The following is a 17003-nucleotide window of genomic DNA, read 5'->3' as shown; positions in this document are numbered from 1 at the left end:
TGGAGTACAAAAATTTTGGGCACAAAAGGAATTCAACAATTTCTTCCATATAGGCCAAAATCACATAACAATCAGCAAAATCGACAAACCCTGATTTGTACTATATCGTGTATGAATGTAGAGAGAAGGCATGATGGAACAACTTGATTGAAACTTGATAAATTTCTTCGTCAAAACTATATGACTGGCCATTTCACACTATCCACATAGATTATAGCATCATGGCTTCCCTTCTCTCAAGTAGGCAATCTAAGGTCTCAATATTGGTATCCTCAGGATTTTAAGGTATTACACCTTGGGTTATACACTGAATTACAGTGTGATGAAAATGTGCTTCTTGGAGCACCCACTTTGAAACCATCTCACCGTCATAGCCACCAATCAACTTGAAATGTTTACTCACTACCACATCCCATTTGGATTGGCACAAATATGCTTGATAAGATTCCCAGCCAAAATTAGATCCTGACAGACACATCGAAGCAAGCACTGGTTGACACCCCTCTTTTTTGCCAACATCATTGCACAGTCATATTTTGGCACAAGCATGGCCTCCATGCAAGTTGCACCAACCTAAACAAGAGAACTAGGCTGTCCATCTACCACTCTTCGCAAAGTGTCATATCTTGCCATATAGCCACAATACAGAAAGAATCTATCAACATCATGACCAGCAATCTGCTTTTCAACATCCTACAGGAATCATTGCAAGGTGACTGTTATTCAGCACGGATGACACACCCTTCACACTGCAAGATGGCTTATCTTCCAGGTGTGATCATGATTGACAACACAAGTATAGTGAATGCAATTAGGTTAAGACTCAGATGTCTTGTGCTCCCATCTTGATAAGAAATATTTTTTCTCACTGCACCAACCCCAAGCCTTACCCTGTGTCTTAATTCACTTAAAACATCAAGATGAGCCATCCATGCATGTGATCTTTGAGGCAAAGACTCTTGAAAAAAAGGATGTTTCAAGGCCTCTATGGTAGTAAGCCTATCCAACAGATCAAAGAAGAACATACACACCAATAGATTCACTTTTGAGCTTGGAGCCTTCTTGACATGCTTCACCAACAAATCCTAGAAATGGAGAGACAATTGATGGTCACAGAACATAAACTCAGCTACATCACAAAAAAACTCATTTAACAGACAAAGCATTTGCATGACGCTCACTTTGACTTCAAAGAACCGTTCCATACTCTCCCTTGTCATATACTGATTAGGCTAAGCATTCTCTCATGCCTGAAGTACTTGTAAGCTATTCCCCTGTTCAAATAACCATAGGACAAGAAAATTGCTACCCCTAAATACAACTGCTCCACTATTGTCATCCATGGAATGATGTAGATGAACACCAAAAAAAAACTACAATACTAGGAATATCAATTCTCCCAGTTAAGAGACAAGATCAGGGCCCATTCACCATTCTCCCAACTAAGAGACAAGATCAAGTCCCATCACCATTAGTATATCATACTTACTTAAATGACCTTCAAACCAAATAAGAGGGTATTGGGCCAAAAATGCGTTCCATCATGGCCAAATGTACTAGATTTTCATGTGTTTGAAACAAGACTTCACCCTATAGCAGGACATAGATTTTTAATCATTGCACTAGCACTCCTATTCAGTCCCCAAATTTTCATGCAAAGTCAAGTTGAGCAATACCAATCAAAGCTCAACCACGATACATGCCATGCTCCAAATATCACTTGGATAGCTCCACCTAGATCCTAAGATACTTGAATGTTTGTGTGAACAACAATTAAACACAATAGGTAGGGTTGAAAGTTCCTCAGGCAGACAAACAAGGGATTACTATTACTAACCCAAAGTAACCTTAGGAGTACGATAGTGCCTGGTAGATACAACTGAAAAACTACAATCCCTGTCATAGGTGGTGCTACCAAAGTCAATAAGCTTTATCCTATTTGACTTAGGCACCCATCTCATTTGAGCTAAATGCTTTAAGGTGTCCTATAAGTGCCCAACAACAAGAACAAAGGCAAGCAAAGATCATGTTAGGCTATCAACTTTGTTTGGGGGAATGCATGTCATTTTATGGACCCATTGATAAAAGTATCTTTCGCTCAACAACTTTCACATAATCAGAAGTGACCAAAAAGACATTCTCAAGTTTAAGGTTTGTGTGTTTGAGGCTCAAATTGTGCATGTCTACATTGTCAAAACATTGCTTGTAAGCTAGCAAGAAAGTTACATCACTTACAAGTATGTTAATAGGCATCCAAAAGTCACTTCATATAAGCAGACACAAACATGCTATTGATTCCAAAATCTGTCGTCCAAAGTCTCGGGCTAGATCAATAGAAAATGAATGAGAGTCATTAGTCCACAAAAAGTCATACAAGCTTGGACCAAGCCTTTCAAATACCTCACAACAAATGTACATGAAGCTCATTATTCGAATAACAAGCCATAGATACATATCCCTCTTACTCGCTACACATATGTGGTTTCTGTAATCAAACCATCTCTTGATCTGGACACCCCCTGTATAGATAAAAAATGGCCCCATTAAAGCAACAAAAAATTTCACCATTTAAATTGTCCTCCAATGCAAGCTCCTCACACTAGACACACACACACACACACACACACACACACACACACACAAGTACATTACCAATATGATCTTGGTCTCTCTCTCGAGGACAATCTCTTTGATCGTCGCAAAGACGCATAAACACACGTACACACACACACACACATTTTTCTTGGCATAAATATTTTTGATTAGCCTCCAACATGTGGACCTCTCCTCAGAAATGGGGGAGGGCCAAGCACGCGCGTGCGTGCGCGTGCGCACACACACACACACACAATCTTGTAAATAACCACTCAATTCTTTCAACATGGTGTTAAAATGATAATTGGCAGAAGGAGCTTCATTAACAAGTGTGAAATTTATGGATTTTCTCTTGCCTCTATAAGAAGGTATTCAATTACTTGTGAGAAAGCTTATGTTGTCATATCAAGCAGTTTTGCAATATTCTTTTTTGTTTGAGAAGTATTTCTTAATTTTGGAATGGCATGGCAATCCTTTTAAGATTTAATTAGGCTTTCATAGTCATGCTGAAAGCATTTCTTTCAGCTTTGCACATAGTTCTTATACAATACTTTATGTCCTTGGTAAGAATGCCATGCCTAGGATTGAGCATGGTGCAACTGTAGCTTGTTTTTCTTCTCTATAATATATTCTCTCACAATATAAGAGATCATTTGTGCTCATTATGTTGTCATTGTGACCTTTTTGCGAATATGTTTGCGGAACACTGTACATGCAAGAAAATGCTACTCTTTGCTTTTCTTCTCTCTAGTTATTTCCATCTCCCTATCTTTGTCTCTCTTCCCCCCATGCTATGCTCTTCTTATACTTGTTGTCCTCCCCCCTGTCTCTTTTTTCCTCTCTTAACAAATCCTCCCTTGTATTAGCTTGCTAGTCTGCTTCTCTCATCGTCTAGACTTGTTGGGTAATTCTTGAGACTGATAACAAGGGGAAGGGGTCGTCGACACCTATCTTCTCACATGAAGCATGCTAAGTACTAACTTAATGTTTTTGTGTGGATGGCGGCAGGTAATAGATCTCTTCCTTGGGATTACTACAATGACGGGAAATGTAACATCAAATCCATATGGATGATAACATATTTATTCACATATTTTTGAAGATTCATAATTAGCCATACTCAATGACTAATTCTAAATTTTTGAAGATTCATAATTAGCCATACTCAATGACTAATTCTAAATCTAGTTTGTAACCATAGAGCTTATGTATGAATTTATGATGTAGTATAATGTATCATTTATAGTGTAGTTGTATTGTCTCTGGTCTTATCCATTGTATCGTTCAAAAAATTGTACATTTCAATCTATTGTTGGGTTTTCAAACATAAACACACACACCCTTGTCCCAAGCTAGCCAGTGGTGTGGCTAGCACTATACAATGCATTTAGACCTAGACCCTTCTTCTTTATTTTTCCTGACCCACCCATTCCAAGAGAAAGGGTTGGTGCCTAACTTGGTTAAGTAATCATTTCTTCTTATAGGTGCTTACTAATTAGGATAGTGTCTATCTTTATAGACATGATAGTGGTAATCCAATCCTCTTACAATTCTAGTGGATAGACGATAGTAGTGTATATTTAAAGTTCTATTTCCATTTATATACTTATTTTCCTTTGTCTATGGGCTTTTGTTCTGTCATCAAGTAGCTATCACTCCTTTGTAGGATGGATTGTGGTAATGATTACCACCTTGCAAACAGTCGTATATACTAAACGACTAAAACACATGATTAAAGGTGAGAGCATATCTCTTACTCAGTATTCTTGTTTGTATCATTTACTTGGCAAGATAGGGTGCAATTTTTGGGTGACCGATTTTTGGCAAGCGCTTTTTAAGAATCGAGCGAGCGGATTCCCAAAAGATCCTCTCTCTCCCTCTCTCTCTCTCTCTCTCTCTCTCTCTCCACATTTTCAACTAAAATGTAACATTGAAGATTGCACTTTCAATGCTAACTCACATTAAAAAAAAACATAATTTACCACCATGGATGCATTCAATACACTATTGATAAAACAAAGAGAAGTTCCTTACACACAATTATGGTCTATTTGATATAGCAAACCCTAAATCTATGTGTTCCATTGCATCAAAAGTAAATACATATTGGGGGGGGGGGGGGGAATACATCATGGGTGAGGTGGAGGGTGGTGGGGGGCCGTATGCTCCGAGAGGAAACAAAGGTCGTGCCAACGAAGGCAGTGCACCAAATGGTTGGGGAAGTCCTCCAAATGGCAAAGGGTACAAACCATATGTGGGGAGGCCTATAGGTAGTGAAAGAGGCAATGAGCCAACTCCAGGCGGGGCCTCAGATGTGGAGGCACTGAATGCACTGGTGGATGGTCTAGTTGCACGCCATGCCAACACTGGGGTTGTGAAATTAGTATGTGGAGAAGCTATTGCCCCCCCCCCCCCCCCCCCCGGCTGCTGAGTGGTGTCAGCAAAGGTGGCTCCAGCGGAGGAATCTGCTCTGTCACCTACTTTGAATGCTCACTTACATGAACTCTATCACTCCTAAAAAACATCAATGTTGAGCCTAAATCGGAAGGTAGGCATTGAGCCGGTAGCACTGAAAATTGACCAATCCTTCTCACAACTGATGCAATGCCTGCATAGCAGTAAACATTGTGCTGCCAATGTCCCCACTCCTGCAAAATAGTCCAACACAACATCTCCCATGTTTGTGAAGGTACCTAATAGCCACCTACAAAACAACAAAAATCCTTAGATTTGTTATACTTCCAATTTTTTAGGAACATGAAGTAAAAAAATCCAATAAGTTTCTAGCACCTGGCAAACGTTGGACTCCTCTCAACACCTGTATGATAAGGCCTACCCATACAATCAAGCAACGACTGTGTGGGATCTATACCTGGTAGCTTCTCCGACAACATGTCGTCATCTGTAGAGAAGCCACATGCATTTGCTGCAATCTCTCCATCCGCTCGATCATACCTCGGAAGCCGACACATGCTGGTTCTAGGGGGTGAAAAAATGACTAGCAACAAAGTACCAACCTACGAATAACATTAAAATGTAGGTATTTTAAAATGTGAACAACAAAGATACTGATCAATGTCAATACAAAAAACAACATACCCCCTCTACATAGCCCTGAACAGTCATGCAGCTAGACTCCGGCAGCCGCATGTACAATATCCTCAACAATTGCAAACTAGCTCCCTCTACCTTCGAAGTGACAATAGACAGATGTTCTACACGATATGTCGCCACAACCATGCCATCAACCAAAAGAAACTCGATTGCAAGAAGGAATGCAACATCCACAAGCTCACTATCCCATTGGTTCCATAAAGGAACTCCACCTGTGCTAGCTACATGTGGCCTATTGTGTAAGGGAAAGGCCATGTACATCAAACGTATGCCACCCAAACTCAAGTCTGGGTTCATCGGCCCTGTTTCTGCTAGAGAGCCCAAGAATCTACGTAGTGATTGCATAGAACTTTGTGCAATCTTTGCTAGCACTAAAATTGTGGACATAACTATGAAGCTAAAAAAGTGCGGCTTACCTATCATTGCACAAAACATCTGGAATAGATTTTTCCAAGCACTTGACACTAGAATGCACTACAAGGTGGTGTGACTCTACATGCATATCTGTATGCTCAACATAAGATCAAATATATCTAGCATGCAATGCTAAAGAGAAAAACACAACATTAACCATTTTCACGTACCTAGAGGGTTTTCTCTGACCACTCTAGCCATGTCCGATAGGTCCTCTGCAGCCCTGCCCTGTGCTGGTGAACACGGAGGGGACTCTTGGGTGGACCCTACTAGTCTCGGAGTGAAGGAAAGTGTTGATACACAGTGGCTCATAGCACCAAGGCTCTGAGCACTATCGCTGAATTCTACAGAATATTCCTCAACCACATGCTCGCTCTCACTATCATTGAGGCAACATCTCTCTTCCTTCTCTTGCCACATTGCCAGTCAGCTGAGGATGCTTACGGGGCCGATGTGGAGCCAATCTTTGTGTCTTTCTTTGAGGCCAGCTTCTTTGAGTCTGGTTTCTTTGAGGCCGGCTTCTTTGTTGTGTTCGGAGAGAGTTCATCCTCTATCACAAACAACGGATTTCTTCCGTGAAGCAGTATGCTCCGCTATTGATTAAAAAAAGAAAGTTATTATGCCCATGTCGTATTGCATGGAAAAGGCTAAAAAAACATAGGATGATACCTATGTAGAACGCTTCCTCTTCGGGTGGGTAATCCAGCCATGAAGGACACTTGAGCCATGCTCCCTTTGGTGCAAGTCATCTATCCACGCGTCCGGATATAAGCCCACCTCCTCTCTCTCTGACCTGCACCATGCATCACTGGGGTGCTCGGGAATGTGGAAGACTAGAGCATCTCTCCACCATATACAAGACAACAAATAATGTTTTGGCCACTGTGACAAGGTTAGTGTAACCTACAATGTACGTAATGTGTCAATCAAAGATTCCAATTTGTACAACATGCATCCTGCCATGCAAGCGGTGTGTTGGATGGCAACGTGTTGATTCTCGCCCTCCATTTTCTCGGCCATCGCAAGCACTCTCTTGCAGCAAATAATCTGACACAAGTTACATCACCAACAAATTGATTCAAGGACATAATCACTTGATGCACCTTTCTAATTGCCACCAATATACGTGATATTGAAGCCACTGGATCCATGCCTTCTCCATCAACCCTATAAGCACGAAAGTTTGCCATCACAGGGAGCTCTATGAGAATCCACCCAGTCCAAAGAAATATTCTTGTCGATCACATTTCCAAACGCTTCATTTTCTAGTATTCTATTGTGGTAGCAGTTTCCACACGATGGCTAAATTCTCCACTTGATTGCGTTGCTCCACCCACACCGATTACAATGGACACAATCCGATCTAGAGAGCTTAAGACATGAGATTGTTCGCTCTCTTGAGTGCATCGCGGAGGGACTTCTTGCGACGTAGTAATATAAACTTCATCCACGGCACCATTTTTTTTGGATTGATTTCTTGTTCTCATAGTTTAGGTAAAGAATTAGAGAAAATAGATAAAGGTATGGCTTATGAGAAAATGAAGTTAAGAGCTTGAGAGAAAGAAAGTGGGATCAAAGAAAAGCCTAACGGAGAAACTATTGTAACATAGAAAAGTAGAGAAGAGGAGAAATATGAAGAGCTAAGAGTTGAGAATGATATGAAAAAGACCTTCTAAATCTCTTTAAAAAGTTTTCAAATTAAAAAGAATATTTTTTAACTTTTTTTAAAATATTCGAGATATGTGTGTGTGTGTGTGTGGTGGGTGCACGTGTCTGTGTGTGTGTGTGTGGTGGACGTGCGGTGTGTATGTATGATGGATGCACGTCCACACACACACATGTGTGTGTATGTGTGTGTGACACAAAACACACACACCCCCATGGGGTGGGTAGGATTCAACACACACATACACACCTTGCACTAGCATGTGCGTGTGTGACACAACACACACACACACACCCCGCGCTGACGTGTGTGTGACAACACACACATGTCTTAGCGTGCGCATGGTGTGTGTGACAATACACACATGTCTTAGCGTGTGTAACACACACTCACACACACCCCGCATTGACGTGTGTGTGTGAGAACACATACACACACACGCCTTAGAGCGTAAGGCATGTGTGTGTGTGCGTGGGGGGCAAGCGAGGGCCCATGGGCCACTCGTCGCCCACTGGCGAACCACGTGGCCACGGAGCGGCCACGTAGGCCGCCTCGTGGCCACGTGGTTTACCACGTGTACCATTGTAATCGATGGTACACGTGGCATGCCACGCTGGCCACATCTTCTGCCACGTCAATAGCATTGTGACCAGGTGGCATGCCACATGTACTGTCGATGGGCGACATTACATGTGGCATGACACGTGGTGCCAAAAATATGCCACGTGTATTGTCACCTAGCGATAGTACACGCGGCATGCCACCTGGCCACCATGCTGTCGACGTGGCAGACTACATGGTCAACATGGCATGCCACATGTATCATCGACTGGCAACGGTACATGTGGTAAACCACGTGGCCACGAGGTGGCCTGCGTGGCCACGAGGTGGCAAACGTGGTCTATCACTGGGCGATGTGTGGCCCTTGGGGACATGCGTCGTCGTGGGTGGCAGCGCTTGGCTATCGCATACTGCCTCCCCCTTCCCCCACTCCACACTCGGGCACCCCCCGAGCGTCCACACACCCCCTCTGCCCCACACCCAGGCACCTCCCCGGATCTCTCACACACTCGGGCGCCCGCACACCACCCCCCCTACCACACAAACACACACTGCCATCGATCCTTAGCACATTGAGAAGTGGCCACACGCCACATTTGTGGCAATGTGTGGCCCATGCATGCCGCCCTCTCCCACACACACACACCTCACACCAAATGTGTGTGCTTGTCACACAACTTATTCGCGTACCCACACAGTCGCACAAAAAAATCATATTATATATAATTTTTAAAAATAAGATTTTTAAAAGTTATATATTTTTAACATTTTTTAAAAATAATTTGTTAAAATATTATTAAATTTAAACTTATAATGGCTATATTATTAGATGTGAGTATATAAACAATTTGTTAGTTTATATAATATGAATTTATGCTTCATTATTTGTTAAGGTTATTATTGGCTTGTTCTTTATTTTTCTTTGATAAAGAGATTTCTTATCCTTTTTACAATGGTAAATTTATAATATCTGAATCATTTCTTTTAGAAATAATTTCTCCGATACAGTTTACAACTTTAGATGCAGTGATCGAAGTTGGTGATATTGAGATGAATTTGCCTCTTGAAAGGGTGCTCAACAATTTGGGTGGATTCATCTATGTACTAGATGAACAGCTTTCACGTAAATACAAAGTCAATGTGTCCCATCAAGCACACTATGCACGCTCACCTAGCACGTCCCATTGCCATTGTGGATAGTTCATCAGAGGTATACTTACTCAAAAGGAGTTAGTAGATCTTTGCACCCCGCCTCGAGTTTTGCTTCCCAAATAGCTTCAAAAGGAGTACAAGACTGAAACTTTTGCAAGCAGAAAAGAAGGGCACACTGATAAAGCTTTTAATACAAATACAACAAGTGGAACTTCCAAGGGCTTACAATGGTGATCTTGTTTTAGAATTTCCACCTACCATGGGAGGTTGCACCATATGGATGCAATGGAGCATAAGTATGATTCTCATTTGTGGTCGAAGCCACAAACGTCCAATATAGTTTTCCCGCGTGTAGTGCGTCTTAGTCATTGCATAGGATCTCTGAAGTGCATGAATGGACAATGTGCCCGCTTGGCTAATTATCATATTCCCAATACAAGTCATTTCAAAGGGTACATACAAAAGGCAACTGCACCCGGACAATATTATAGGATTGGAGATAAGAGCCTTACATGCCACTTTTGCAAGGCAATTGCTTTCTGTATTGCAACATGTGATTGTGTAGTATACTATGTCATGCCATCCGATGAGACCACCACCAAAGTCATGATTCATTGTGGCACTCATAGACACGATGTGTGCAGCAGCGGCACATCCAAAACACTAACGGACAACACCAAGGTGATGGTGCAAAGGATTTTGACTATTGACCCATATGCAGGAGCCAGAAAGGTTCAAATGTGTTTGGCAAAAGAAATTATAAGTACAACACTTCTTCACAACATCACTAATGAATGAATTTTAGGCGAGCAACAGCTATTTGCAATCACTGAGGAGCTGGGTAATTTGGTGCAAGATAATTGGTATGCGCATTTCCTAGATTCTTATTTCAATGCAAACCTCTAAGCTAAATTGTTTTTGTTCTAAACACTATGAGCCTTGTTAGGTTTTGAGGTCAGTATCTAATTTATGAAGAGGGGTTGACAAAGAATCTTTTGGCATTGATGCACTCCTAAAGCTGAAGTGAGACTGCACATATGACTTTTTCCATGGAAGCAGGTTTCCTGGTCAAGGTACGGAGGGGGAGAAATGTTATTTCTTCAAAATGTCCACAATTTGTCCAGCATCTAGTGTGGACATGGTGAACCGAATGAGACAAGATAGGGATAGCGATCTTCAACGTGCGTGGATTTAGTTTGATCACACCAGACGTGTTAACAATTGGGTGACTATGGCCTCTATCATGTCTATGATCCAAGGTACATGGCGCACCTTGACAACATTGTAGGTTACCTTTGACTCTCTCTCTAACAATTTGTTTGCAGCATGCAAGACCTTTTGACTATGGCAACTTGTGAAATGAAACAGGAAGACATGGAAACGCAATGTCTGTTTTGGGAGTGCCTCAATGATGTAATGCAATCATGTGAGTGTGACAAAGCTAATTTCTTTGGCTTCATGGTGGATAAAGCTCAAGCAAACTAGAATGCAGTTTCAATGGTGGCAACAAGACCAATACAATGAGCGGTCGAGAGCGTTCTTGTCTTTTCCATTGGAAGCAAAGCTTGAATCAACACACAATGAAGTATGTGGTGCAAGCTTCTCAGCACACACACAAAGAAATGTGTGAGAAGTGGAGGCAAGCACCAACAAAAGAGGCTGCAACAGCAGAGGCTCGTCTGATACGCCAATGGTGGCGTAACGGTCATTGCATAGACCGTAACATCCCATACATGGATTCATGGCTTAGTTGGTGGGAATTTCGTATTGCACATTGGGGTGGCATTATGACGTGCGTAGAAAGAAGCTCCAATGGACCAAACACTCCAGAAACCTTATGGAGAGCAATCATGGTAGCTGGCTAGCAAGGGAGGGTTTTCGTAAACACACATTTCATTATATGATGCATGTACAACCGACCTTGAAAATTCCATCTTACAGAGCACAAAGACCATTTCATACAGCCATGGAAAACACATTGGGAAGGGTACATCGATAGAGAAGCTTGCGGAACGCCATGAAAAACGTCCCAGTCAAGTAATAAGAGCAGTGAACAAGGCTACTGAGGGCACTCTAATGTATAAACAACCGGCTCCATTGACAAGAGAAACAAGACATCAAGGCGAAAACACAAGCCAAATGAGGTTATCAACGTGGAAGATGATGCATCGCATAGGCCTGAGTACAACTCGATCACCAAAGATCGCAAGAAGTGTGGAAGACCCCGTAAGATCAACTTTGCACAAGAAGGGATATTACAAACCCCAAAATGAAGTATAGGTTCGGGTGGACAATATGTAGTGGGATGCAAGGTCAATGAGGCAATGTGGGCCATACGCCAAACTCCACAAGGTAGTAGAGTCACATGTAGTGGCACGCCAAGAGGAGGACGAAGGTGTAGAAGCAATATTGCAGGTTCAAGCGTTGGTATACCAGCCCCATCTTTTGAAGGATATCGAAAGCATCCGAATGGTGTGGTGTGCTAGTGGTTTTGGTTTTGTCCGGATCATGTCTTGCATTGCCATATAGTAGACCAGAACATTGAGCCGCAGCCTCAACATCCACACCACACTTGGCCTGTGCATGTGGGCACCAACCTATCTGCGGATGAGGTGCAAATATTGCATGAAGGGGGGTATCAAGTGGAGTTCAAAAAGAAGGAATCTCTAATGTAACACCCGTTGTTTGTGCACAAAATATGACCAACTCTCCTTTCAAGTCAAAAGATACATCCACTCCTCAAGGCATTGCACCAAGCCACAGTGCGAGATGGTATGCGTGTACGGTATCAGACTTCCATTTCCAAGGGTGCTGCTCACAAGGTCAGTTTAGCACTAGCGCTAAATGCCAAGGTTGTAGAAGAGATATGTGCGGCAGATGGTGTTAATGAGGTCTTCAAAGTAGAGACCAAAAGTGAAGATGGTGATGTCAGGTTGTACAATGTTTGTATTTGCAACCAGCCATCGTGCACATGTCCAGACTTCATGGAATGAGTGTCACCGCAAAAACCATATCCTGCATGTAAACATTTGTATTTTATTTATCTGCATGTGCTAGGGTTAAGCCAAAATGAGAACATGTTTATCCATCAACAATTCTGGCAGATGCTGATATCTTCAGGGCATTGAGCCGAGGGTGGACCTACCCAGGCATGGATGCATAGAACTTGTCAATTCTCATTTTTTGTATGTCATTTCACAAAATGGACAACTCTACCAGGTTCTAATTTTATCTTATGCTGGCCACATTTTGGTACATTGTTTTGCAGTTTTTTTCAAATTTGGAAAGTGGTTGTTTATGTGTCACATCATGAATAAAGAAATAATATAATATTCCCACAGTTGCTATAAATTGGCATTGCTTGAATTATTTTTGTGAAAGCATCCACTAGCTAGCCTAGCGCACTTCTCTTACTTTTCACGATGTCCGATAATCTTGAGAATAAAATCAAGTCTACGTGGGATGCCATGGAAGCCATTCCCAACGAAGAGGCGTTGTATGGAGCCGACAAGATCTGAAGGCAACAGTCAATGTGTATCACCTCTATCATTTCCGCATAGAATTCAATATGCGGACCTTGCTCAGCTTGAACGAGAAGGGACAATTTTCTTTCTCTTGCTGGAAGAAGATTGGGCTCATCATAGAGGAGGATGAGGAGCAAATGACGCAGCAGCTAGGGAACATGGTGAATCTTCTTTCGCCACTCGAGGACAACACAACTACTCCTGAAACCGGGCCTTCAAGAAGATAAATGCTTCTTGCCTATGTAATGCAAGTGCAATAAAATGTAACTTTCTATGATCAATGGATGTTCTTGTTTCAAGTACCCTTGTCTCTGTTGTTTCTGTGGTATATCTTTGTCTATGTCTCAACCTCCCTAATACCTCATTGCCTATCTCTACCCTCTCTCTCTCTCTCTCTCTCTCTCTCTCTCTCACACACACACACACACACACAGAAGAAAAAGAAGGAGCCGATACTAGCAAAATTTCACGAGAAAGAAAGAGAAGGAGGAAGAGAGAATCTTTTTAGGAATCTGCTTGCTTGATTCCTAAAAAGCGCTCACCAAAAATAGCTCACCTGAAAATATCGTGGCAAGACATAGACTTGTTCTACATAATTTAGATTATCATTATGAGGGTCGCTCAAATTTTAACACTCTATTTGAGACATAACTCCCAATGTGTAGTGGATTATAACTTTGCTATAAGTTGTTGGTTAGTTGGATTACTTTCCATTGACTTTAAGAATATTCACCTTTCAGGTCTCGTATTAGATCTTTATCCCTGTCCAATGAGTAAGATCATACTACTCAATCCTTTACCCCAGACAAATTTGCTCAAAACACACTTATGAATTCACACTTATTTTTATTTTTTTAATTTTAATAAGGAAATCACGCTTGACATTTTTATGACATGACAATGCCGGACTTTGTGTTAGTCTGTGTGAGAATTACTCATCTAGGGTGAAACACTAAAGACATGACAAGTCAATATTATATTTCTTGACAAATAGTAATACAATGGTTCATTTTACTAGGGAATATATTTGTGGTGGCACCAAATCATTTGCATAACCATTACTGCAGAGAGATATGCTAAATTGTCAATATCCATTAGCTGTTATTCTTAAACCCCTCAAGCGACCCTTGCTAAACACTTGAATCCCTCTAGGGACCCCTTTCTAACACTTGATATACATGTTTTAGCTTCCGTTTTTATTTTGGTGGGGGGGAGTAGGGTTCCACATAGTGGGCGCTTTTCCCCACTATGTGGATCTTACCCATGAGTTGGGGGAGGGACACACACACACACACACACACACACACACACACAAGTACATTACCAGTATGATCTTGGTCTCTCTCTCGAGGACAATCTCTCTGACCGTCGCAAACATGCATACACACACACACACACACTTACACATTTTTCTTGGCAAAAATATTTTTGCTTATCCTTCAACATGTGGACCTCTCCTCAGAAATGGGGGAGGGCCAGAAAAACACACACACACACACACACACACACACACACACACACACACACACAATCTTGTAATAATCACTCAATTCTTGCAACATGAAGGTCATTGTTGTTAGATACACCTCTCTCTCTAGATTAAATCCTTGGAGTGCTCTACCAAGCCTTTTGCGCGATGACCTATTAACATTTCTTTCATTAATGTTCTTTGGGATGCTAATGCTGAGGGGGCTAAAGTAATTAAATATGCTATTTCACCTTCTTAGAGAATCAAACCAAAGATATTTTGTGTAGAGGTAAGTTCTCAAACAAAGCAAGTGTGGATAGCCTATGCACGATTAAGAAATTGGAAACTTCCATTTTGAAAGTAAAGGCATTAGTGAAGGAAAAGTTCTTTTTGTCTACCTCCCCATCCTCATGCCATGTTTCCAGGTGACTTATCTTAGCTATCTACTGAACTCTGAACTCATGGAGGTTAAGCATGTGACTACGAGATAAGGATTATCCATTTGGGCCCGTTTTAGATCATAATTCTCACACATGCTCCACACACTCCAAGGTGCGAAGCTCTTGTTGGCATTTTATCCTCTCATATATGCTATTTGTACCTATGCTCTTCATAAGGTTTTGCATGCTACATGCATGGCTTCCACCTAAATTGCCTTGCTTCGTTCCTCTCTCTCTCTCTCTCTCTCTCTCTCTCACACACACACACACACACACACACACACGCATACGCACACACACGCACGCACACACATACACACACACACACACACAAACAAAAAAAACAATGCGGTGAGATCTCATGATGTGTAGACGGCTATTGAAATGTCCACTTGATGGTGTTAAAATGATAATTGGCAGAAGGAGCTTCATTATCAGGTGTGAAATTTATGGATTTTCTTTTCCCTCTATAAGAAGGTACTCAATTACTTCTGAGAAAGCTTATGTTGTCATATCAAGCAGTTTTGCAAGAAGTTTTTTTGTTTGAGAAGTATTTCTTAAGTTTGGAATGGCATGGCAATCCTTTTTAGATTTAATTAGGCTTTCACAGTCATGCTGAAAGCATTCTTTGCAGCTTTGCACATAGTTCTTATACAATACTTTATGTCCTTGTAAGGATGCCATGCCTAGGATTGAGCATGGTGCAAGTGTAGTTTTTTTTTCTTCTCTATAATATATTCTCTCACAATATAAGAGATCATTTGTGCTAATTATGTTGTCATTGTGACATGTATGCGGAACACTATACATGCAAGGAAATTCTACTCTTTGCTTTTCTTCTGTTTAGTTATTGCCATCTTCCTATCTTTGTCTTTCTTCCTCCCATGCTATGCTCTTCTTTATACTTGTTGTCCTCCCCCCTGTCTCTTTTTTTCTCTCTTAACAAATTCTCCCTTGTATTAGCTTGCTAGTCTGCTTGTCTCATCGGCTAGGCTTGTTGGGTAATTCTTGAAACTATAAGGGGAAGGGGTCGTCGACACCTGTCTTCCCACATGAAACATGCTAAGTACTAACTTAATGATTTGTGTGGATGGCAGTAGGTAACAGGTCTCTTCCTTGGGATTACTACAGAGACTGTAGATGTAACGGTAGATCCATATGGATGATAACATATTTATGCACATTTTTTTGAAGATTTACAATTAGCCATATTCAATGACTAATTTTAAATCTAGTTTGTAACCATAGAGCTGATGTATGAATTTAAGATTTAGTATAATGTATCATTTATAGTGTAGTTGTATTGTCTCTAGTCTTATCGATTGTATAGTTCAAAAGATTGCACATTTTAATCTATTGTTGGGTTTTCAAACATAAACACACAAGCACATAGAGCGAGAGATAGCCCAACCTAGAGCACAATCTATCTTTTTGGCAAGGGTAAGAAAAACATCAATTTGAATCATTGCAGCTCCCTTGTATTTCTCAGCACTGCGGCGGACGACTAAAAATGGCATCTACTTTTTCAGCTTCTTGATCCTAGGATTCCAACACCCGCCCAAATTAAATGTGCCTTCACCCATTTTCTGTAAAATTTTGTTTGCACATGACCAATGCTATTTTAAGTGTATTCTGCAATTAGTCAAGAAGTAGCATGGCTTTCAAATTGCTCTATGGTAGATTAGTATATCTTGAAGTCAAGCTTTCCCCAACAACTAAACTGAAGTGATCATCTTTGTGCCAAGGAGGAGACATAGAATTCACTTCAAGACATTCATCGCCAGACCCATTTTAAAGTTTTTGACATCAACCTTGCAATACTTCTTAGGGTCAATGCAAAGGCTGTCACCATGGACAATACAAGAATCCACCACTTGATTGTCTTGAGCAGATATAAGGGAGGGATAAACCTAAAGGCAAATAAAACAGCATGCAGATAGCAAGTGATCAACAAAAGATTAAAGGAAGCAGTTTGGACACACTACTGGCATACATGAAATAATAATTCAATTACTCAAACCTCAAAATATCTCCCCCCCTCCCCCTTTCCACGTCAGCTTCCTCATGGG

General features: G+C 41.3%; 1 pseudogene; it reads right to left on the bottom strand.

The window, feature by feature from the left end:
- Positions 1-573: 573 nt before the first annotated feature.
- LOC147456467 (serine/threonine-protein kinase AFC2-like) lies at positions 574-16689 on the bottom strand (annotated as a pseudogene).
- Between the last annotated feature and the right edge of the window lie 314 nt (positions 16690-17003).

This window comes from Adiantum capillus-veneris, chromosome 6 (assembly GCF_014529385.1).
Source record: "Adiantum capillus-veneris isolate H3 chromosome 6, ASM1452938v2, whole genome shotgun sequence".
Classification (NCBI taxonomy): Eukaryota; Viridiplantae; Streptophyta; class Polypodiopsida; order Polypodiales; family Pteridaceae; genus Adiantum; species Adiantum capillus-veneris.
The sequence above is the reverse complement of the archived record's forward strand: the minus strand, read 5'-3'. Positions and strand labels throughout refer to the sequence as shown.